At 37.5% G+C, this 26,731-nt stretch overlaps 1 pseudogene; it reads left to right on the top strand.

Moving 5' to 3' along the window:
* The first annotated feature begins 2,090 nt into the window (after window positions 1-2,090).
* Window positions 2,091-2,469, top strand: LOC119810581 (annotated as a pseudogene).
* Window positions 2,470-26,731: the final 24,262 nt, after the last annotated feature.

The following is a 26,731-nucleotide window of genomic DNA, read 5'->3' as shown; positions in this document are numbered from 1 at the left end:
TTCTAGATACTAAAAAACAAAGTTTAGCATATTTTTTTTCAAATGGGCTCTACTTGCTGGTGGAATGCAGCAGCTCCTTTAAGAGAGGTCTTCTTGATTCAGCAGTAACAGAATAAAAGGCAGGCAGTTTTGAAATGGTGGCTTCCTGGACCATGCTGCCAGCATGAACTCTGTCTCTTTCAGAAGACTGAGCATTTAAATGGGGTTTGTGAGCAAAGTGCTACAACCTGCTTAAAGGCAACAGAGACCCTCTGTTTGAAAATGGGGCTGTGAATATGGCTCTAGCTAAACAGACCTCTGCTGTACCATGTTGGACTGGGTGGAGCCAAAAGGCAAAGCAGACTTAGAAGTGCTTAGGTTTATAAGGAGCACTTAACATTTTAAGAAGCCATCCTGGTCATAAAGGAATTACAGATACACAATAAAGACAAATTCAGATGAAAAAGACCTCTAAGTGGGTGACAGTGTTGGATAAATATGCCTAGGCTTGGGACAGAGAAGAAAATGAATATAGACAGTTATAAAAAGAAGTAAATTGTTTGACAAAGTCTTTAAAGAGGCAGAGTACAGATATTCATAGATTAAAGGAGTAAAAATAATAAAATTAATAAAAAACTTGTAGAAAAAGTAATAGAGTAAGGAAAATAAGCCATGTAAAGATGGAATACATGTAGAAAGTCTAAATTATGTATATTATTTTGTTTATGCTGAATTTTTGACTGTGAAGGAGCTAAGTATAGAGAAACATTTCATTGTATGAGCTGCTAAGCTAAATCAAAGGTATCTTGATTTCAGAATTTTGGTCTAAGAATATGTTGCTTTCAGAAAGAGGTTCTTCTTTTGTTTCCATTGAGGATGAGAACTTGTGGATTCATTCCAGTTTAATGTGGTTTGATGGATCATGATACCCCAAGAGGTCACCAAAACATCCCCAAATACTTCACCCAACAAAAAGCAGGAAGCAATTTGGAGAGAACTATGTCCAAATTTCCCATATGATTGTTTATAAATGTTTGTTTACATTTTAAAGGGGTATGCTATAGAGATTTGCATTAGTATTTATCTTGGTTTATTGATACAAATTTAGGGTCAATATTGTTATATGTATATTTCTGCGCTTCATTAAAGTATTGTGTTTATGCAGCTCATAAAATGTGATGTATAATTCAGAAATATAGGTTAATAGATAATCCTCTATAATAGTCAAACTTCTAGTCATGTTAGGTTTTCTAGATATGTAGAGATACATTTCAGTTAGATAGGTATTCTTTACATCTTTCAGAGACCTTCAGAATATTACATTTAAAATGTTTTAATAACTTAGGACTTTTCATGACAGTGAGACACGTGTACTCCTAGAAGCACCAGGCTACTTCAAGAGGATAATAAGCCTCATGGTAAAATATAACATAACAGTAATGGGTTAATTCTATATGTAAGAGCTAGCTAGCAATATGCTTAATTAATTGGTCAAGCAGTTATTTGATTAATCCAGTTTCTGTGTGGTTATTTTGGGAGTCTGAGCAGTTAAGAAATAAGCAAGTGGCCTCCTTACTACAGTACACTATCAAAAGATAAAAGTAAACACCAACCCAGCTACAAACCATTCAATCTACAATGGTGACCTGTTTGCAAGATTCACTGGTGCAGAGTTAAACAAGCTTATGGGAGTAACAAACCAAGATCTGATTTGAGTTAATGCCCTCTCTACATGGCTGAACCTATACCCACAATGCTTTACCAAGAACCTGAAAATAGATAGGCCAGATACCTAAGAAAAAGAAGACTGCCATTCTACTAGAGCAACACAGCCATAAAATGATTTCTGATGACATCTTCTATATTCATAGACCTATGCCCTTATCAGTCATCATCAGAGAAGCTTCCTGTTGTAGCAGATGGGAACAAATACAGATACTCACAGTCAGAAAATGTAATGAGAATGAGAAACCTTGGACCACTCAGCCATAAATGGAATGTCTTCATTAAATTCCCCTTCTTGGGGGCACAGAGAACTCTTTAAAAGAGGAGGCAGAAACCTTCTTTCCCAGTGCTACCTGTGAGTTGGCTACCATCTCTTCTACGGCTTCATGGCTGCCTTCCAGCCTCTGGTGAAGCCCAAGATTGTCAAAAAGAATACCAAGAAGTTTATCCAACTCCAGTCAGACCCATATGTCAAAATTTAAGCAACACTGGCAGAAACACAGAGGTATTTACAACAGTGTGGAGAAGATTCACTGGCTAGATCCTAATGCCCAACATTGATTATGGGAGCAACAAGAAATCCAAGCACATGTTGCCTAGCAGCTTCCAGAAGTTTCTGGCCCACAATGTGTGCAACAAATCTTACTGTGTGAGATTGCTCACGTTTCCTCCCAGAACTGAAAAGCCATTATAGAAAGAGTAGCATAGATGTCCATCAGTGTCACCAATCCCAACACCAGGCTACACAGCCAAGAAAACGAGTAGATGGCTTTTGTGCACGTTTTATTTGTGTTTAAATAAAACCACAAAAACTGGGGAAAAAAAGAGGAGGCAGACATAGTGTAAGAGTCAGAGGGTATGGAAAGCCCTAAGAAATAAAGGCTTTGGAAACACAGCACAATTAACACATGTGTAAATTCATAGATACTGTGACAGTGCACACAGAAAATGGTTGTGCACCAAAAGGGCTCCTAGAGTTTAGAAGAGAAGTGGACACAAGCACCCATTCCTAACCTAGAAGCTATTCTCCAATTGATAACTACTTGCATATGAAAACTTAGTTTTCTTCAGTGGAGTCCCATATTAAGTGGTAGATGATCCACACTAAAAAACAATCAATGGCATCTTTGGGGGGTCATTCTCTCATAATGTTATGCTAGAAAACTTTTTTGTTTTGCCTTACAGGTCCTTTGCCCATAAATTTCGGCTTCCCATTTGTGTTTTTATGGGACTCTTATGTGTGTGTGGACATGTGTGTCTTTGCCTCTGTACATTTTTCCTGGACTCTTTTTCTTCTGTTTGCTCTTTTGTACATTTCAACTGTTTTTTATCTTATTCTATTTTATTATTATCCCTTAAGTGTCTGTTTGTTTCTTTTCCTCTTTAAAAATAAATTTTTATTTAATTTACTTCCCAGCTACAGTTTTCCCTCCCTCTTCTTCTCCTATTCCCTGTCCTCACTGCCTACCCTTTTCCTCTCCCCACCCCATCCACTCATCCATTGTTGCTATCCAGAAAAGTGCAGTCTTCCTATCATATCAACAAAACGTGGCATATCAAGATGCAGTAAGACTGTGAACCTCTGTTTGTATTAAGGCTAGGCAAGGCAACCCATTACAAAGAGTATGGTCCCAAAAACCATTAAAAGAGTTGGAGACTATTCCTTTTCCAGCTGTTAGGATTCCCACAAGAAGACCAAGCTACACAACTGTCACAAAAATGCAAAATATTTTCTTTTTTTTTAAAAAAAAAGTACTCTTCTCTCATACATCCATCCTGATCACAGTTTTTCCTTCTTCCATTCCTCCTAGTTTCCCCACACCTCCCTTCTCTTCTAGATCCTCTCCTTTCCTGTTCTCCTTTAAAAAAGAGCAGGCATTGGAGGGATAGTAACTGAGCATGGAATAAAAAGTTATAAGAACTTATAACAAGTTATAAGACTATGCATAAACTCTTATATCAAGACTGAATAACACAACCCAATAGGAGAAAAAGGTTCCTAAGAACAGGTAAAAGAGTCAGAGATACCCCTACCTCCACTGTTTGGAGTCCCACAAGAACACCAAGCTACATAATAATAACATACATGCAGAGGACCTAGTTCAGATCCATACAGACTTCGTGATTGTTGTTTCAGCCCTATGGGCCCCTGTGAGCCCTGCTTATTTGTTACTCTGTGGGCGTTGTCTTCATGATGTCCCTGACTCCTACAATCCTTACTCCCTCTTCTCTGGGGTTCCCCAAGTTCTACCTAGTGTTTATCTATTGGTCTCTGCATTAGAAAAAAATCATCCTGTGTGAGGCAACCCAGACTCAGAAAGACAAACATGATATAAACTCACTTGCAAGTGGATATTAGCTGTTAAAGAAAGGATAACCATGCTATAGTCCTCAGACTCAGAGACGTTAAGAAACAAGGGGGGATCAATGGAGGATGCATGGCTCTCCCTGGGGAAGGGAAATAACAGATTTTTGCCTGTTTATTTTCTAAGGAGATACAGATAAGGTGTGGATTTAGATGGAGAGGAGTTAGGGAGTATTGGGAAAAACTGGGGATGGAAAGTTAATCAGAATACATTGTTTTTAAAAATCTATTTTCAAAAAAAAAGAGGTAGAGGAAAAAGAGTTACAGGAAAAACAGGTACAGGAAAAACAAGTAGAAAAAACAGGTACAGGAAAAAGAGGTAGAGGAAAAACAGGTACAGAAAAAGAGGTAGAGGAAAAACAGGTAGAAGAGAAACAGGTAGAGGAAAAACAGGTACAGGAAAAAGAGGTAGAGGAAAAACAGGTACAGGAAAAAGAGGTAGAGGAAAAAGAGGTACAGGAAAAACAGGTAGAGGAAAAACAGGTAGAGGAAAAACAGGTACAGGAAAAACAGGTAGAGGAAAATCAGGTAGAGGAAAAACAGGTAGAGGAGAAACAGGTACAGGAAAAAGAGGTAGAGGAAAAACAGGTAGAGGAAAAACAGGTACAGGAAAAAAAGGTACAGGAAAAAAGTAGAGGAAAAACAGGTACAGGAAAAACAGGTAGAAAAAAACAGGTACAGGAAAAAGAGGTACAGAAAAAACAGGTAGAGGAAAAAGAGGTAGAGAAAAAACAGGTAGAGGGAAAAACGGGTACAGGAAAAACAGTTAGAGGAAAAAGAGGTAGAGGAAAAACAGGTACAGGATAAAACAGGTACAGGAAAAACAGGTAGAGGAAAAAGAGGTAGAGGAAAAAGAGATAGAATTGTAATTATATAGATTGAACTGGCCCCCTAGTCAACCTCTTGGACAATCTTCATGCCTTAGTATTTCTCACAATCTGAGCAGCAAAGCAGAAAATCTAATGCTATTAATTTAAAACATTGTTAATTCACTCATCAAGGCTCCAACACATTAAAGAAACATGATAGAATCAATTTTATTTTTGATGTCAAAAGTCAACTAAGATATCATAAATTAAATAAGATGAGACTGCTAATTAACGGCTAGAATGAAGAAGATACTGTTTTTAGAACATAGCACTGACTACATTAACTGACTGGTAGCAAATGACAAAGGTTGCTGGTCCGGCTGTCAGGCATTGTAAGTATCATCCAGCTTCTGTTTTACAGCTGTGGGAAATATAAATAGGATAAATTTTGTATTCATGGAATTCCACCTGAGGTTACAACACTGGGGAAATTAATGTGCCTTCTCCAAAAGAAAATAAGAGATGCAAACTGGCCACTGAAACGCTAATGCTTCTCGGTCTGCTCTCACGCTTGATCCCTGCTTTGTGTACTCTGGCCTTGCAGACATTTCAGTAGCATCTCCTGGGTACAATAAAGGACCTTGATTTAGAGCGCACGCATTCTCCTCCCCATTAGATGCTTGCTCAGTTGCTCCTGTGAGGATATTACATGACATCAAAAATCCACTGCAGCAATGTAACTGGGAGAAAGTGGAAGTGAGAAAGAAGGAGCAAACTAAAACGAGAATTTTGTTTATGTTGAAAGTTCAGGTGTAAAGGTTTAGTATCTAATTTTTTTGAAACAAGATTTTATTGGCTTTGTTGGGAGAGTAGCTAGAGGATTTAATAAAAGTTTAATGTAGTAATCCAATAGTTTTCACAAATTAAGTCATTTCTGCTTAGCATGAATAACTACTATAAAAGCAGGGAATAATTACCCTATGGTGTGCATAAAGATATTAAATTATAAACTGTAAAGATCATGACTATTATTACATAGCCAAGAAGAGACATTTCCATCACAACGTCCTTCCTCCTTCTGGTTTTAGTTTGCATACGTACCAAACACAATTGTGTGACTATCCATTCATTTTACAAAGGTCATGTTACAGATCATATTTCCAACTTTTATGGATGAGTATTTTACATGCACTCCAGGAGCTGAAAGATATGCAGATCTTCACATGGAAAGTTTATCAATAGAATTACATAGACTGGTTTGCCAAGTATGCCTTAAGCAACTAAAGACAAGAAACTCTTCCTGTAAAAATTTTACTTTCACTATTCAAATCATTTAACTTTTCTTATGAGATATACATTTTAGTATTATCTGTTTGGGAAGCTTCTTGTATGGTCAAAATAGAACATTGCATTGTACCTGGTGCTGCATATTTTCTCTCCCTAAATTACTAAAAAAAGGTTAATGAATACTAATTTCATGAGGCTGAAATATCTATGAGTTTAAAACATGAACTAGTCTGTGTCTAGTCTTTAGGAATGATTTTGAGCACTAGATGGCTTGTTTGCACAGTATGGTTTGATTGCCCTACAGTTCTGGAGGCTGGTAGTACAAGATCGGGACTCTGAATAGTCTTTTCCTTCTTAGTAGATCCCTGTACGTGGAGGCTGCTTGTTCATTTCCTGGCTGCCGGGACCCAGAAAAATTACCCAGAAACTATATTAATTTCAACACTGTTTGGTCAATAGCTTAGGCTTCTTCCTAACTAACTCTTGCATCTTAAGTTAACCCATTCCTATTATTTTGTATTTTACCATGAGGCTCGTGGTTTACCGGTAAGGTTACCAGGCCTCTGTCTCCTTTATAAGCTACATGGCATCTCTCTGACTCTAGCTTCTTTTCATTTCTATCTCTGCTTGGAATTCCCACCTTTCTCTATTCTGTGCTGCCATAGGCCCAAAGCAGCTTCTTTATTAACCAATGATATTGAAACATACTCACAGTATACAGAAAGGAATGACACATCAGATCCCAAACTGTGTCTTTGCGTGTAGATAATATCTCCCAGTGCCTTCAAGTCATCCTCCCTGTGTGCCATCAGACTCAGATATGACCATTAGCTGCAATTCAGGTCCTGATGACATGGTTCCATGTGGCGGCACAAGCCACAGGTCTGTATTGTCCTGGCAGCAGCTTAACCATCAAAGACTAAAATGGCCACAGGTGATGGTCCAGACTGTAAGCCGCTGTGTGGCCCTTGGTGGCAACAGAAGTTATGGAGATCAGCTCAGAGCCAGGCTGCAGCAGGGCCATGAACCCAGACATGGCTCCCAGCAGCATTCCAGACTCAGACTGGCATGATCCTGGGTGACAGCACAGGCCTCTTGGATCAGCATGGCCCCTGTCCTGCCATATGGAAACAACACCTGTGGTAACCCAGACTCCACATTTCTGCAGAACCCTCAGCGGCAACAGGAGTCACAGACATCAACACAGATCATTACTGCTGCATCAGGGTCATAGACCAAGACATGGGTCTTTGCAGCAGCCCGGGTCTGAACATCACCATGGCCAGGGGAGGCAATCCGGCCATCCACATTAGCCTGTTCCTCACTGCCTCTTCAGATCTGCCTTTCTTCCCAGAGCATGAAGTATTCTGCCTCTCTTTCATTCCCACTTCCCCACCCTGTACTCACTCATCACAACTAACCTAAAGGCCTGGGGTGTCGGGTGGGGGTGCTGTCTGGATAACAGATAAAGTTTGTAAATCTTAGTTTTCATTTAATGGTTTCCAAAGGGATTATTAATATTAGCTTACGGAAAGCCTTTAATGACATTCTAGACTGTAAGAAATGGCATGCGATAATAATGGAAGCTCTGAACTTGTCTCAAATAGGATGGACCTGTGATCACTACTTCCTCACTTGTTGCCATAGCACTAGATAATGCCAATGAGTTCTCCATGAGGACCGAGAGCTATTATAACTCCTTTGAATAGATTTCCTCCCTTAAGAGCACTCTGCAAATCATGACATATCTCACAAAATTTGAGGCAATGGGGATTGCTTCAAATGACTCACCCAAAGACACACAACTTCATCAGAGGTCTATAGAATTAGAATATTACCAAATAATAGAGATTACAGTGTTTTAAAGAAAACTACAAACCATTTCCTACTTTTGTCTAAAATCTTCTCGTTTTCCCTACAGCTGCCTTCTAACGGTTTCTTGATTGAGAAAATGATGCAACATTAATTCTTCAGATTACAATATTGCATTCATAAATTTTCTGAACATAAGAGACAAAGACTTAGACAAATGAATTCCCCTAAAAGCTGCAAATCTTATTCCTATTTCAAAGTAAATTACGAAACAACTTGAATTTACATTACTCAGCCAAGTGATAAATCAGATTATGCAATGCGAGATTTCAGAAGGCAGCAGACACTGAAAGAGCAAACTTTTAAACACAGAAGAGGAGGCAGCTCACCCATATCCAGTCACCCTGTCAGCCTTGCTTTCCTGCTTCTTAATGCTCGTAGGACTTTGTGACTGGACAAATGCACGCTTGCATTTATAAAGTCACTGTGTGTGAGGAGTGTGTCTGTAACCAGAGAGCAGTGTAATCTACACTAACGCAGACTTCAGGTTTGAACTAGTATATGTTCATCCGTCATTTTTCTGCTATTTCAGACTTGTCAAAGGACTTAGCCATTCTGTATGGGCAACCATAGAAGCCCCACATACAGGCGACTTCTCCTTGAAAAAAAATCACATTGACCGTAGTGGATAATTTTTCTAATGTGTTCTTGGATTCGGTTTGCCAGTATTTTATTGAGAATTTTTGCGTCAATGTTCATGAGTGAGATTGGCCTGTAATTCTCTTTCTTGGTTGAGTCTTTGTGTGGTTTAGGTATCAGGGTAACTGTAGCTTCATAGAAGGAATTTGGCAGTGACTCTTGTGTTTCTATATTATGAAATACCTTAAGGAGTATAGGTATTAGGTCTTCTTGGAAGTTCTGGTAGAATTCCGCATTGAAACCATCTGGTCCTGGGCTTTTTTTGGTAGGGAGGTTTCTGATAACAGTTTCTAATTCTTCGCGACTAACAGGACGATTTAGAGCATTTACCTGGTCCTGGTTTAACTTTGGTATATGGTATTTATCTAAAAAACTGTCCATTTCTTTTACATTTTCCAATTTTGTGGCATACAGGCTTTTGTAGTAAGATCTAATGATTCTCTGAATTTCCTCTGTGTCTGTGGTTATGTCCCCCTTTTCATTTCTGATCTTATTAATTTGCGTGTTCTCCCTCTGCCGTTTGATTAGTTTGGCTAAGGGTTTGTCAATCTTGTTGATTTTCTCCAAGAACCAGCTTCTTGTTTCATTGATTCTTTGGATTGTTTTCTGTGTTTCTATTTTGTTGATTTCTGCCCTCAGTTTGATTATTTCCAGTCTTCTACTTCTCCTAGGTGAGTCTGCTTCTTTTTTTTCCAGAGCTTTCAGGTGTGCTGTTAAGTCACCAATGAGTGCTTTCTCCGTTTTCTTTAAGTGGGCACTTAGTGCTATGAGCTTTCCTCTTAGCACTGCTTTCATTGTGTCCCATAGGTTTGAGTATCTTGTGTCTTTGTTTTCATTAAATTCAAGAAAGACTTTAATTTCTTTCTTTATTTCTTCCTTGACCCAGGTGTGGGTCAGTAGTTGACTGTTCAGTTTCCATGAGTTTGTGGGCTTTCTGGGGGTAGCATTGTTGTTGAATTCTAATTTTAATCCATGGTGATCCGATAAGACACAGGTGGTTACTAATATTTTTTTGTAACTGTGGAAGTTTGCTTTGTTACCAAGTATATGGTCAATTTTCGAAAAGGTTCCATGAGCCGCAGAGAAGAAGGTATATTCTTTCCTATTTGGGTGGAATGTTCTATAGATGTCTGTTAAGTCCATTTGGTTCATTACCTCCATTAAGTCTTTCAATTCTCTGTTAGGTTTCTGTCTGATTGACCTGTCCATTGGTGAGAGAGGAGTGTTGAAGTCTCCAACTATTAGTGTGTGTGGTTTGATGGCTGCCTTGAGTTCTAGAAGTGTTTCTTTTACATAAGTGGGAGCTTTTATATTAGGGGCATAGATATTCAGGATTGAGACTTCATTCTGATGGATTTTTCCTGTTATGAGTATAAAGTGTCCCTTTCCATCTCTTCTGATTGATTTTAGTTTGAAGTCAACTTTGTTGGAAATTAGTATGGCCACACCCGCTTGTTTCTTAGGGCCATTTGCTTGATAAACCTTTTCCCAACCCTTTACTCTGAGTAGGTGTCTGTCTTTGTGGTTGAGGTGTGTTTCTTGTAAACAGCAAAATGTTGGATTCTGTTTTCGTATCCAGTCTCTTAGCCTGTGCCTTTTTATAGGTGAATTGAGTCCATTGATATTAAGTGATATTAATGACCAGTGGTTGTTAACTTCAGTCATTTAGATGCAGGGCTGGTTCAACATACGAAAATCTATCAATGTAATCCATCATATGAATAAACTGAAGGAAAAAAACCATATGGTCATCTCATTAGATGCTGAAAAAGCATTTGACAAAATTCAGCACCCTTTTATGATAAAAGTTTTGGAGAGATTAGGGATACAAGGGTCATTCCTAAATATAATAAAAGCTATTTACAGCAAGCCGACAGCTAACATCAAATTAAACGGAGAGAAACTCAAGGCTATCCCACTAAATTCAGGAACACGACAAGGATGTCCACTCTCTCCTTATCTCTTCAATATAGTGTTTGAAGTTCTAGCAATAGCAATAAGACAACATAAGGGAGCCGGGCGGTGGTGGCTCACGCCTTTAATCCCAGCACTCGGGAGGCAGAGGCAGGCGGATCTCTGAGTTCAAGGCCAGCCTGGTCTACAAGAGCTAGTTCCAGGACAGGCTCTAGAAACTACAGGGAAACCCTGTCTCGAAAAACCAAAAAAAAAAAAAAAAAAAAAAAAAAAAGACAACATAAGGGAATCAAGGGGATTCAATTTGGAAAGGAAGAAGTTAAACTTTCATTATTTGCAGATGATATGATAGTATACATAAGCGACCCCAAAAACTCCACCAAAGAACTCCTACAGCTGATAAACTCCTTCAGTAACGTGGCAGGTTACAAGATCAACTCCAAAAAATCAGTCGCCCTCCTATACACAAAGGATAAGGAAGCGGAGAGGGAAATCAGAGAAGTATCACCTTTCACAATAGCCACAAATAGCATAAGATATCTGGGAGTATCTCTAACCAAGGAAGTGAAGGATTTATTTGACAAGAACTTTAAGTCTTTGAAGAAAGAAATTGAAGAGGATACCAGAAAATGGAAGGATCTCCCCTGCTCGTGGATTGGGAGGATCAACATAGTAAAAATGGCAATTCTACCAAAAGCAATCTATAGATTCAATGCAATCCCAATCAAGGTCCCATTAAAATTCTTCACAGAGATTGAGAGGACAATAATCAACTTTATATGGAAAAACAAGAAACCCAGGATAGCCAAAAAAATCTTATACAATAAAGGTACTTCTGGAGGCATTACCATCCCTGACTTCAAACTCTATTACAAAGCTACAGTATTGAAAACGGCTTGGTATTGGCATAAAAACAGAGAAGTTGACCAATGGAATCGTATAGAAGACCCGGATCTTAAACCACAAACCTACGAACACCTGATTTTTGATAAAGGAGCCAAAAGCACACAATGGAAGAAAGAGGGCATCTTCAACAAATGGTGCTGGCATAACTGGATGTCAACCTGTAGAAGAATGAAAGTAGATCCATATCTATCACCATGCACAAAACTCAAGTCCAAATGGATTAAAGACCTCAATATTAATCTGAACACATTGAGCTTGATAGAGGAGAAAGTGGGAAGTACTCTACAACAAATGGGCACAGGGAACCGTTTCCTGCGCATAACCCCAGCTGCACAGACATTAAGGGCAACATTGAATAAATGGGACCTCCTGAAGTTGAGCAGCTTCTGTAAAGCAAAGGACATTGTCACTAAGACACAAAGGCAGCCTACTGACTGGGAAAAGATCTTCACCAACCCTGCAACTGACAAAGGTCTGATCTCTAAAATATATAAGGAACTCAAGAGACTAGACGGTAAAATGCCAATTAACCCAATTAAAAAATGGGGCGCTGAACTGAACAGAGAATTCTCAACAGAAGAAGTTCGAATGGCCAAAAGACACTTAAGGTCATGCTCAACCTCCCTAGCTATCAGGGAAATGCAAATCAAAACAACTTTGAGATATCATCTTACACCTGTCAGATTGGCTAAAATCCAAAACACCAATAATAACCTTTGCTGGAGAGGTTGTGGGGTAAGGGGTACACTCATCCATTGCTGGTGGGAATGCAAACTTGTGCAACCTCTTTGGAAAGCAGTGTGGCGGTTTCTCAGGAAATTCGGGATCAACCTACCCCAGGACCCAGCAATTCCACTATTGGGAATCTACCCAAGAGGTGCCCAATCATACAACAAAAGCATATGCTCATCTATGTTCATAGCAGCATTATTTGTAATAGCCAGATCCTGGAAACAACCTAGATGCCCTTCAGTGGAAGAATGGATGAAGAAACTGTGGAATATATACATGCTAGAATACTACTCAGCAGTAAAAAACAATGACATCTTGAATTTTGCAGGCAAATGGATGGAAATAGAAAACACTATTCTGAGTGAGGTAACCCAGACCCATAAAGATGAACATGGGATGTACTCACTCATATTCGGTTTCTAGCCATAATTAAAGGACATCGAGCCTATAAATTTGGGATCCTTGAGAAGATAATAAGAAGGTGAACTCCCAAAAAAAGATATAGTAATCCTCCTGGATATTGGAAGTAGACGCGATCGCCAGGCAAAATTGGGAACTTGAGGGTTGGGCGAGACTGGGCCAAGGGAAGATGGGGAGAGAAAAGTGTGAAGGGGAGAACGGGGGGAGCTCGGAGGAATGGGGTGCTTGGGATATAGGAAGGGTGGATATGGGAGCAGGGAAGCATATATCTTAATTTATGGAGCTACCTGAGGGTTGTCAAGAGACTTGACTCTAGAGGGGTTCCCAGGTTTCCAGGGAGACGCCCCCAGTTAGTTCCTTGGGCAGCTGAGGAGAGGGAGCCTGAAAAGGCCAGTTCCTATAGCCATACTGATGAATTTCTTGCATATCACCATAGAACCTCCACCTGACGATAGATGAAGAAAATGACAGAGCCCCACATTGGAGCACTGGACTGAGCTCCCAAGGTCCTGATGAGGTGCAGAAGGAGAGAGAACATGAGAAAGAAAGTCAGGACCGTGAGGGAACCTCCAGCTGGCGACAGATGCGGAAGGTGACTGAGCCCCACATTGGAGCACTGGACTGAGCTCCCAAGGTCCTGATGAGGAGCAGAAGGAGCGAGAACATGAGGGAGAAAGTCAGGAACGAGAGGAGTGCGTTCACTCATGGAGACGGTGGGACAGAACTAATGGGAGATCACCAACTCCAGTTGGAATGGGACTGTTGGATCATGCGACCAAACCCGTCTCTCTGAATGTGGCCAACAGCGGGGGCTGACTGAGAAGCAAAGGACAATGGCTCTGGGCTCTGATTGTTCTTCATGGACGGGCTCTGTGGGAGCCTTCTCAGCTTGGTCGATCACCTTCCTGGACCTGGGGGGAGTTGGGAGGACCTTGGTCTTAGCATAGAGTGGGGAACCCTGATGGCTCCTTGGCCTTGAGAGGGAGGGAGGGGAGGTATGGGTGGAGGGGAGGGGAGGGAAGGGGGAGAAGGAGGGGAGGGAAGGGGGGGGAGGGAGGGGGGAAGAGAAGGGAAGGAGATGGAAATTTTTTAAATATAAAAAAAATAAACCATGAGGAAAAAAAAATCACATTGACAACGCACAAAATGAAAAGCCTGCTTGCTCAGTAAAATCCCCATTCTTCACAGAAGTCTAAATGTATGGGGCAGATGGAGAAACAAATTGCCATCCCAGAATTGCCAGCTTTGACATTCCTCAGACAAAAATCAAATGCTTCCAAAAGGACATAGCTCCATGAGCCTTCAAAGTCTGGAGGACTAATTCCCTTCATCGCCCTCATCAAATTGTTTGCAATAGTGCAGTGTCCAGTAGCATAAAACTAATGGGGAAAGCAGGAAATTTCCTGGGGCCTTTGTGCAAATTAGGCATTTTATTTTAACATTAGAATTTTGCACAAACCACCCCAAATATTTTGAATTTAGGAAACAGTGAACCGATCCAATTGTTCAAAAGGTATGTGTTTCATTATATAACTGTCTACAGCAACTATAAAACTTCAGACAGTGTCCTTGGAAAGGGCAATTCTTGTTTCACTTGCTGAACCATTTAACTGAGCCATCAGCTCTCCTTTCAGGACCCACATTTCACTGTGTTTAATGCTGAGCTCTTCTGCTTAATAGAAACAACTTTAGACAAGTACATGATTTTTGCTTTTTTAGAGTGTAGGCTGTTTTTATATAATAAGACACTTGTCATTGGTCTTTAGCACACAAGCAACTGTGACATTTGTCAGTTAATCATACTATTAAAGTGAATATACATGATCACAGAAAATAGATAAGACTCATGAGCAACTTCCAATCTTAAGTTTGTGGTAAATATTCAGTGTTCTCTCCTGTAATCTTCTTTGCTCCCTGGAATAATTCATACAGCCCAACAAAGAAAATGTGAGAAGTATGTGTGAAAAATATGAACCCCTCACAATTTTAATATGATCCTAAAGGTATGGGGACAGTTATAAATACATAATTTCTATTTAGGAAAATCATTAATCACAAATACAAAATATTCATTTAATCTCCATGTTATGGTCACACCAAAAGATAAATACAAATAAATACACTTGTTAATATAAGAAGCCAGTTCTCAAATTATGAGTTTGGAGAAAGAGGGTACCTCAAGGTTAAGAGTTTTTGCAGCTATTCAAGAGGATCCATCATTAACTTCCAGGACCCATACTGTATTGGTTACAACCATGTGTAACTCTAGCCCTAGGAGATCTAATGTCTGCTTCTGGCCTCCAGGATTACCAGCCACATGTGGCATAAAAACACATGTATAAATAAAAGTAAAAATAAGTCTTTAAAAGGGTTGAAACAGAACCAGTGTTTTAGAAATTTTATTGGAAAACACTATATGATGTAAGAAGCACCAAAACATCATATGTAAAAAGAAAGCGAGTATTTTATAAATAAATAAGCATATAAAGAAATACAAATAATAGAATAATTTAAAATAGTTATAAATAAATATAAAGGCTAGAATGTTTTGCATGTAAGTTTCAAATTGGATCCAACAGAGTCTGTCCCTGCTATAACACTTATTGAATACATTGCTGGATTTTGAATGTTTGCTTTTGACAAGGATTAAATTAAAAACAGTTATTTTGCATTGTTAACCATTTTAAATGATTTTAAGACAGTATCAAGATAATACATATAGTTGTAATATACTATTTTAGCTATAAAAAGATATTTTTTAAAAAAAATTGTGTTAAACACACAAGTACCTATCGAGGCAAGGAAACTAAAAGGGACTGTTCAGGGAAGGAGAAAAATGTAAAGGTAGAGAACAAAGTTCGATGCAGAGAATATGAGTTTGGAAAGGGGTGCAACAGAGAGATGTTTAAATGAGAGATAGAGAAGAAGAGAAGAAGGGAATGGTTAACTTGAAAAAGCCATATGGAAGCCTAACACCCTGCAAAATTTGTGTATATCCAAATAATATATTTAAATATATATGTGTGCATTGCACGTATAAAGATAATTTATTTACACATATTTATTGGATAAGTATTCAAATAGAATAGTCTAATTTTATTTGCCCTTCCCAGGGGATAGCCAAATGTGGGATACCTTCCCTGAAGTTGTTGATGGGTGTCTTGGAGATCCGTTAAACAAAACAGGCTATTGCTCTCAGTTTCCCACCAGAACCAACCTATTTGACACTATTGCTGAAGATGCCGCTTTTGTCATCGGACTTACGAAACCTTAGCTGCTACAGACATTAGTAGCTTTCTTACCATCACCTTTTGATCAAATTTACAGTGACCAGGGTCGAAAGATGCTGACAAAATTGCCCACTCCTAAGCAATATACAAATAAAAGCAAAACCATCACACCATAGATATGCCAGAGTGAAAATTAAATCCTACAAAATAAGAAAGAGAGGAATACATAAAAATTGAGTATCTGGAAGAAGACTTGTGCTGAGTGGAGGGGTAAGTTCTCAGGCACTTCTTGTCCCATAGGGCACTATGCTCTTCAGCTTTGTAATGATTCCATGCCTTTCCATATTCAAGCTTAATCTTTGAAATATATATACTGAATTCTTTTGGTATATAAAAGATAAACATGAATATAATATGTAAATATTCTTAGTAATTGAATGCAATCAATCTGAGAGCTGGACTATGGTAGTTGAAAACATGTTTCCTAACTTAATAGGATAAATTCATGGCTTTTTAAAAAAAAAAAAAAAAAAACACCAGGTCTGACTTGCTATCTAAAGCAAATTGTTCTTCAATAGTCAATTAACAAGGTAAATTAGCCAACATATTCATATCTCAACAAAGAGGGTACAGAGAAAAATATTTTTCAAAATGTGGTAAGCAAAGCATAAAAGAGACTCACTTAACCTGGTGTTTTTGGTGTGAGAGACAAGAATGTCTTTTTTTTTTTTTTTGCTCTAAAAGCTTCAGTAGAGGAAGAGTTGAACACTCAAGCCTCTTCAGTCTGCCTTTCTTCTCATCCACGTTCATGTCACTAAAGATGTTTCTGTCAAATACTTCAAACTGTTTTCTTCTTTTTCCTTATTGTAAAAATAGTAGATCAGTCAAAACTCCAGCAAAAGTGTTTTAATTGCCATCATCAACTCAGAACTTCAAATCTGCTTTAGTTACAGAAAGAACACTGCCTCTTCCTCTATATGTGAAGGTGACTTGAACGCACTGCATTCACAAGGTGGCTGCCGTGTTCAGCTGTGAGCACTACACGGGTCTCAGCTCATGAATGAGTTAGCTCCAGAAGCTTCAACAGAGACAATATCTTTTCTCCTCCCTTCTCTCATCGTCTCCTTCCTTTACCTTCTTTCCTGTCTCAGCCCTGACTGATGGAAATTATTCATTACCCAGCTGCGCTCTCAAAGTTATTTCTCATGGACACGTGGGTCATTAATACATCAAGGCGAGAGCAGGCACATCAGGATCTATTCCAGCTATGCCTTCTGTGGATTTTCTTAGCCTTTAGGTCATCAAAACTCACACTAGCCAAAACAGTCAAACTCCTAATTTAAACATTGTGATAGTAATCACCTGTTTTAATTTCTACTACATTGCAAAAGTAAAACTTTTATAATATAAAATATTTAAAATTATTTTATTATGATCAGATTCCTATTTCTGCTTTTTATTGTTTCAAGCTGCACACAGAGCCTGAGAGTTTCTATGTTCAAATTCTGCAGCATTTAACTTTCTTTGTTTTTCACTTGGTTTTGTTTTATGGTTGGCAGTTTGATTCATTTGCATTTGGTGTTAGGGGTTAATCTCAGTCCCTTAGACACAGGCTAAGCACAAATCCTTCTGTATTCATAGGATTTATTCATTTATTTTGCTTAATCTTATCATGCATTTTCATCTATATAAAGTACTTTTTTATAATGCATATAATGATCATAGAGCTGCCAATGTTCCTTCAGTGTGTTGATTTCATTGCCATTGGCTATATGCACCTTACAATGGCATTACTAGATTACATGGGTATATTTGTTTTGTTTGAAGAATCTCCACAGTGCTTTTTCTGATGGTTGTGTTTATTTAATTCCTCATCAAAAAATGTGAAATGGTTCCTTGTTTTCCATGTATATACCTGTTTCTTTAGTTTCTGGATAATAACTATTCATACAAAAGTGAGAGAAAATCTCATTATGGTTTCAATTACAGTTTGCCTAATGATTAATTGATGTATTAGCAAACATCTCATGGCCATTGCCAATGTGATCTTCTTTTACAACCTGTCTATTTAGTTCTAATGCTCAATTGTCATAGTTACTTGGTAGTTTTGTTATAAAGTATCTCTAATTCCTTCTATTTCCTGTAGAACATGCTCTTGTCTGACAGATTTCAAATGCCTTCTCCCATTAGGTAGTTGTTCGTTTACTCCATTGACTATTTCTTGCTTTGACAGAGCTTTTTGGTTTGTTATGATATTATTTATTTAATTTACTCTGCATGTTTGTGCTTTTGGTGTTTTTTAAATAAAAAAATCCCATTCTAATGACCTTAAAAATTTCCCTACGATTTTGGTGGATATTGTGAATTTTAGACCTCACAAATTTAGATTTGGATAGATTTTTCCAAGGGTGATATATAAGTGTCTGGTTCCATTCTTGTGGGTGGGTATACACTGTCCCCAGCATTTCAAAAAGACTGTCTTCTCAGAACATGATCAGTCACAGCTGGCTGTGTGTGCTGGGGTAAACTTTGAAGGTTTCTACTTAACATCATTTCTTTTTCTTTTTTCTTTTTTCTCTTGTTTTGTTTTTCAAGACAGGGTTTCTTTGGAGCTTTGGGGCCTGTCCTGGAAACTAGCCTCCCAAGTGCTGTGATTAAAGGCGTGAGTTTTCTATGTATCTGCATTTATGTCAACTATTATTGTGCATTGCCATAGCCTTGCAATATGTTTTGAAATCAGGTAACGTATGCCTCATGGCTTGTTATTTTGAGCAGTTATATTTGTAATGTGGGATATTTTACAATTATATATCAATTTTAGTATTTTTCTAGTTATTGCAAAAATTTCATTTGCACTTTTACAGGAATTTCAATATATCTAGAGTTTACCTTACAGCCATTTGATAAAATGGAATGCCTTTCCACTTTTCTACTTTTTTTATTCTTGTGTATGTTTCTTCTAAAATTTCTTTCATAGCTGTGTTATAGTTTTATGAATAAAATTTCTTCCTTGGTCTTCATTTTGGATAATTCACTACTGAAATACACCAACGCTGCTAATATTGTTCTTGATTTTGGATCCTTAAACTTTCCTGAGGTTATCTCAGCATTCCATGTGATTTTTGTACAGTCTTCCATGTTGTCTGTTTATAAAATCATTGAAATGAAGTGAAAATTTAGCTTTAAAACAATATGCAAAACTATAAAAGAAATGAGATCAATTGCCCACACACCAGAGGATACCATCTCGTACGTTTCTAAGCTCTCTTAGTCAACTTAGTAAGCCACAGAAAGAAACAAAAAAGGAACATGAAAGTAGAGTCCTTCTCTTGGATGACAGCATGGAGCAGGAGTGGAAGTGGAGAGGAGAAGGCAGTGAGTTAGTGAGAACACCGTATGCTAGATGTATGGGGGAGATCGTAAAAGATCGAAGCAAAATAAAATAATTATCCAAGAAAAGACAGGGACCAGATGGCTTCTCCAACCGAGTTCTACAGCCTCCCATAATAAAAACAAACAAACACAGAAACAGAAAACAGCTGCATATGCTAGATTTTAACAGGCACGTGCTTCAAGATAATGAAGATAGAACCTTTATAATAAATCGCCAGCTAATATGTCGAATAAGGAAAAACTGAAAGACCTCTCTCTGTGATCAGAAAAAAAAGACCTTCACTTTACCACTTCATTCAGTATAGACCCATGCAGCTGTACAAGAAATGAAGGGGCATTCAAGCATGAAACAACTGCAGTGCCCTGAAAATTGTGTTTAGGATGCTCTATAGCAGGAAAAAATGTCCTAGGTTTAGTTGGTAAGATGTAACAATGTAGGCGAAAAACGGACCAGCAAATAAAATTTTAAAGAAGATATAAGATATAGTTGATTTTTGTGAAGGAAGAAAGATAGAAGCTGGAGGTAAAAGTCTGGGTTTGGAGAGGTCAGTCAGAAGACAATACCAATGCAAGCGAAATCACCTCGTAAACAGACATCACATGTTTCAGGATGTAAACTGCTTTCTTGATTTGTACATTTGTATTTAAATATTTGGATATTCACATGTATGAATTTTGTTTACATTTAAAACACAGTGTTACATTTTTTAAAATTTCTTACTGTTTGAGACTTTGCTAGTGAATCATCTATTTTAATCGAATGCACCCCATTCCTTTCCCTCCAGATCCTTCCCTATTCCTCTTACCACTTTTCTTTCTCCACTTCATACGCTATTTATGTGGTCATTGTTAAACCCACTGAGTTCACTTGGTTGCTTCCCATCTGCCCATGGTTATATGACCATCTACTGGATCATGAGTAGTGTCTTAAGGGGCCGCACTCCTAAAGAAAGCTAATTCTCCCTCCTTGGAAAATCATCAGTTGCCAATAGCTCCTCAGCTAGGTGTGAAACTTTAGGGACCCTACCCATTCTGGCTCCTACCCTGCTTGATCTCAATCAGGCCTTAAAAATAAAAAATTCTAGTGCTGTTTTTGGCAATGCCTCTTACTGCATGTTCATTGGCCCAGGGACATTGCAACTCTTGGTGTTTCATGTTTGAATAGCATAATTCAAGGCATTCAAAGATTCTCTCATAGTAAAGCAAACAGGAAAATGCAGAACGCTTATATGTAGAACCGCTAATCATGTAGAAAAAGATTCTGAAGTTAAATCATTTTTCTTTATTTCTAATTGTCCCTAGTAGGGTAACATAAGTGACCCCAAGCTAGCTTCTGGCAACAAGAAAGAAATGTACCATGAACCACACTCCAGGCACTCGAAAGGGTGAATCCTGGAGAAAAGAAGGCTTCCTTAGAAAGGAAAGGCCACTTAGTAGGCAATCAGAAAGCCAAGTCATCATAACTAAATCTATAGGAAAGCAGACCAGTAGTTCAATAATGTGACAGAAGTCAGAGTCACTGGATTCGAATGATGCAGAATACTGAACACCAACATAAATAGTTGCTTTTGTTTTAATCGCCAGTGTGAAGACATTGATGCTGAAAATCTTCCTGCTTTTTTGTTTGTGTTTTAGTTTTCCATTTGGTTTGGTCTCTCTTCACAGAGAAGAGAAATTGCAGTAGCTGAAGTGTGTAAACCGGATGCGAGCCTGATTGCTGAGCAAAGTAGCAGGTTCCCTAAGTAGATGGAATGGTGGCTTAATTTAGAACATGACTAAACAGACAGAGTAGAAAATTGACTCAATTTGCATTGCAGAAGAGCTCTTCCGGTGAAGAATGTGGAAATTTGATGATGAGCCAGTAAGGAGGCGGAGACTCCAACAGTGATGGGCAAGCTTCTGGCTTGGCTGCCTGGGAAAACAGCACTTCCCCAAAAGGGGAGGACTGGAGGCTAGTGTGAGTCTAAGAAAATGATGAGTACACTTTTGTCAGGCTTAAAACAGCAAAGGCACCCTTTGGGGAAGTTGTTTAACCAAATTATGATCATAAGAGTCAAGCTGGCTAGGTAGGCTAGTCAAACTATTCAAACTAGCTGTGTCGAAGAGCTCTGTGTCCAGTCAGAGGCCCTACTTAGTAAATAAGGTGGAAAGATCAGGATAACAAGTGACTTCAACTTCGAGCTATACATACAGATATACATACATACAAACACACACATATACACACATTCATGCATGCACACATACACACACACTCACAAAACAAAAACAATGAAAACAGACCATATACTCGTACACAGTGATATGACATTACGTGATTCAGCTATTTATTCAGAACAGCTAATCTGGTAACCCAGGCAACAAATGCAAGTGCAAGTTAAAAGTCATGGAAGCCTAGCATTATATTTTCATATTGCATATATTTAAAAAGATGTATTAGAATGAGTGAAAGTAAAGAATTGTATGTCAGCAGGTCCATGAGAAGGCTCAACAAAGAAAGTCCATTTCCACCAAGCTGACAGGTTGGGGATACACCTGCCCAAAGAAGAGAATCAGATATCAGAGGTTGTGCCCTGATCTCCACACACATGCCATAGTACACAGGAACACACATAACACACACACTCACAAATAATTAAATGCATGTAATAGAAAGTATATTTTAAAAAGATCTGGTTTGGCTTTTTGCATGCTGCCCATGAGGATGGAATATAAATTTCAAGATTTCTTAGTTGAGAAAAATAGAAAAGATTGGCTAATTTAGCAGACGTATTCTGGCAAGGATTCTTTTATTTTCATATTACCTTTAAAGTCTGTTTAAACAAGTAATGAATATCAATAAGGCATTTTAAGTGTCCTTCAGAAATGTGGTTCTAATACATTTAGTAGCTTACAAAAGAAAAGGAATTTAGTGAATTACAAATGAAACTTTATATTCAAATTGTAAAAGAGCTGAGATTTTGTTAATGAACTTTAAAAGAAGGACTTTATAGTTTTTTTTCCTCAGAGAAAAATGTTAATTACTAATGAGCGAATCATACTCAAACTCTTGGAACATTAATCTATACTGACATAGACAAATGTAATAATTATGGTGGAATGAAAGAATTGCTTCATATTTTAAATAAATCATTACATATAAATTTGATGTCCATAAAATGAAACTTTTTGAATAAACATTAAATTAACTGTGTTTAATTTTTCATTGTTCTTCTGTAATATCTATCTCTGAAACATTTTTCATAGCTAAAATATATAAAAATACTCTTTTTTGAAAATATTCTTTAAAGCATACAAAATACTGAAAATGGTTAAAGGATTAACAGAAGACACATTATAAAACACATTACAATTAATTACAATAATTCTATCCAATGGCTACCTTTATAATAAGCTTTATTTTAAATATGAAGTAAAATAAATGATCACTATGGCTGGCTAATAACCACACAGCCCTTCTTTTTCTGAGCACTTGTGTATATGTGTAGTATGTGAACATGTACATACTTTTAGAATTCATCTTTTTACATTATTGTTATAATTTCTGGAACTTATATCAGAGACCTAGCATTTAGGCTTCCAGATATTTCTAGAATAACAGAGTCATTCCAGGATGGCAGAGTCAGCAGAGGAGAAACTGTCATAGTGGAAATATTCACCAACAACAAGGCCACACAGAAGTCATGCTAGTCTAGTGTTTTTTGATATTCCTGGTCACACAGCTGCCAAAGCCACCCAAAGAAATAATTTTTCTCTAGTAGTGTGAGCTGTTACCAAGACTTCAGTGCAATTATTCTTTCTTATATTTCATACATTACGTACATATATAATTCAATAGCAAAACTCTTATTTGAATCCACACATTCATATTCTTCAACAGACATTCTTCTGATTACTTTCTTTTCAAGCTAATCAATAAATATTTGATAATTTACAGTCTGTCAATAATATAAAAATTCTACGTTATTATTCCTGATTATTCATAATACACAGTTAGCTCTTATTTTGGCATTATACCTGATTAATCAGTTTTTATTATTAAAGTGCAATTCATTCCAAACTCAGAGGAAGATTCCAATACTCTTTAAATTTAACCGAATTACACTCTCAATGAATTATGCATTAGAAACAGCACACTGGTGGTGAACTTCTGTATTAGTTTCAACTTGCGCTTGAAGATCTCTACCATCAACCTACTCCTATATCTCAGATAAAGATAGACCTTGCATTATACCTAATTAGTACATGATTAACAATGGTCAGTGGTTTATCTTCCCAAATAAAGTTCTGAAGTTTCTAGTGGAAATATTTCCCACAACTCTTCACTCTCCAGTGATATAAGAACCACCTGGGGGATTCTTATCACATGAATACCAGAGTCTAAAAGGGCAGTCAAAGAAAAAGAGTGCTCGCAGTGTTGATCACATTTCTGCAATTATGATATCTACTGTACAGGCTCCATGCAGCTCACCTACAGTCATAATCAATTAAAGTCACTCTTAATGTCTTAAAACTGGGGAAGCTAGTTCATTTCTTTTACACTATTGATTTCATTAAAAAAGTTGTTCTATTCATCTTTCCTTGAAAGTTAAAATAATTAAAGATTTCTCAAATTTGTATTTCCATGATACACCACCCCACTCAAAAAAAAGTCCTTCCTTTTCAGTTGTTTAACACAGGTGGCTGATCACTTGAGTATAACAGAGGTACCTTTTTTTTCCCAAAACTGATGAGGTTGATTTTTGACAGGGCCACCAAACATCCTTGGTCATTGATTAAATCAAGCTCCATCATCAAGTGCAGAGCCTCAGATTTTGTAGTTTGGCTCTGCCTTATGCTGTCACCTTAGTGTCTTGTTATAGCAATTGTTTGCTTTGCACTGGGGGAGTGATTGTGATTATCATCTCAGTGCAAAAGACCATGTTTTCCACCTGGCAGTGATAACCACAGAGACCAGAAAGAAATGACCCAGTGGCCCCTAAAATTCCCCGGCCAAAGTTTTTTTAAATGCTGGAACCAAGGACATTCAGATTTCTACTAAAAGTTGAGAAATGGAACAAGGAAATACTAGAAATAAACAACCATAATGTTTGACATTGTCAATCAGAATCTCACACAATTTTTAACTCTAACAATGGTCATTCTTTTACTTTTCACAGTGTATATTACAAACATAGTGTGTAGCATTTCATTCAAGAAAGAAACATCTGGGAACAATAAATGCTCTTGGCCCATATTAATGAAAAAGACTGCTAGATATCATGTTAGGGAAATATGCATTTAATTCTTAGTAATAGTAGACTCCATAAAGAGCACAGTGAAATAGCATTTTAGTAAAACTTCAATATGCTGTAGTACGAGTGCCTCCAACGAAAAGCTGAGGTAGGCAATGTTTATGGTAAGGCTAATATTTTTAGCACCCAAAAGTTTTTGCTTGTTGAGGAAATTTTTCATCATATAGTTCCCAAAGGAACTATATGCCTAAGAAGGGGAAGAAAACTGTGAAACAATTTGATAATGAGAGACTGCATCGCATAAATTCCTTTATGATAAAAAATTTCATGATTTCCAGTTGGATATATGAGTAATAGATTCTATTTATATAGATAAGATAGAAGTTATTATAATGAATGCTTTCTGATGTTGTTCTCATACATATAACTTTACGGATCCATTTAAAAATGGCTTCAAAACAAAAATGTCACCTAATTTGCTTGAATAAATGGAACAACTGTAGTTGTTACGTGATGCTAATAATAAAACTTATAAAAGAAAAAAATGTTGGTATTCTTCCTGAAATTGTGTGTGTGTGTGTGTGTGTGTGTGTGTGTGTGTGTGTGTGAATAAACATGGTCTTAAGCCTCTAAAACATCCCAGTAACTTTTCAAAGCCACATCAGATCAGTGACTGAAAACTGGTTAAAAACATCAGATTGAAAGAACAGCCTCTGGACAATAGGGTGGAAGGAGCTCTGCTTTGAGGCTCTTGCTGCTGCTGACCTCTGGGGTGTTCGTATTCCCACTGATGTCCAATTTCAAGCTCTCAGCATGATGTGATTGTGATCCTTAGGAAGGATGTATAGTAATGAATCATTACATAGCATTTCCAAGACACAGATGGAAAGCAAGTAAATGATCTCAAGATAATGGTGAAATAAGAAACAGTAAAGTTTGGTTAGCCATTGCATATACTTTATTTAACTGAAAGATTGCATAGCATATTATTTAATAGTGTATGTGCTTAGCAAGAAGAATACATAGAATACATTCAAAAATTTTAAAAATCACTAATAAGCTACTTAAGAGCCAAACCTAACACAAGGATGAGCTTGCATTTTCCACTCCCTTGACACCAATTATCCTCAAAAGTGATATCAATGATTAAGAATCCATATATTTATGATCACTTTATCTTTGGACAAAGGACCTAGAACATACAGTGGGGAAGTGTAGTCTCTTCAACCAAAGTTGTAGTGTAATTAGATAGCTATGTACAGGTTAAATAAATTGAATTATTTTATCACTGATTTATACAAAATCAAGTAAAGCAATGAAACACTTAAACATAAAACCTGGAACTGAAAAGTTACAAGAAGTAAACATGGAAAAAGAGATCTTTGTTGTTAGTCCTGGAAATGACTTTCGCTGTAGTAACAAGTGCGTAGACAAGAAAAGAAAAAGAACAAAAAAGAAAAGTAAAACCAATCACATGGAACTGCATCAAGTTAATAGCAGCTACATAAACACACAGTCAGAAAGTACAGAGAGAGCACATGTGGTGACTAATAACCACAGTACACTTAGCAGAAATGCTCCCCAGTACAAAAGCAATACAACTGAAAGATGAACAATAAACATGAATAAAAACTTGTCAAAGACAACACAATGAGAGACCAAAGTAAGTAAAAAATGTTTGCTGTAACTAATCATTAGGAAAATGCAAATTTAAAATCACAGATACATTCCCTTTATGGATACTTACTATCAAAAGGACAACATCTTACTGTGATGATACATGCCTGTAGTCTCAGCACAAAGGAAGATGACAGGGGAAGGTCATGGATTTAGGGTCAGTCTGGGCTATGCACCAAAGTCCTGTCCCACAAAGCATGACAAATGAAAACACCCTGTACATATTAAATTGTTCACAGGAATGTAAATTACCTCAGCAGTTATGGAAACTATAGAGATTCCTTAATACTATTTAAAAAAAACCAAAGGATCAAATGGACTAGTATCATGACTATGGAGTATTCAAAATTCAAGTGTTGGAACAATAACTGGATTTTGACATTATTGAAAATAAAGTAGATGAGATATGGAGCCAACCTAAGTATTCATCAACAGCATATTGTATTAGGAAATGTCTAACACACAAACACACACACACACACACAATTCACGTTATAAAGGAAGAAAAAAATGTTATTTGCTACAACCTGAGCACTAAAGTGGTGGAGG

Source organism: Arvicola amphibius, chromosome 3 (genome assembly GCF_903992535.2).
Source record: "Arvicola amphibius chromosome 3, mArvAmp1.2, whole genome shotgun sequence".
NCBI classification, from domain to species: domain Eukaryota; kingdom Metazoa; phylum Chordata; class Mammalia; order Rodentia; family Cricetidae; genus Arvicola; species Arvicola amphibius.
Note: the sequence above shows the minus strand (reverse complement) of the source record. Positions and strands in the feature narration are given on the sequence as shown.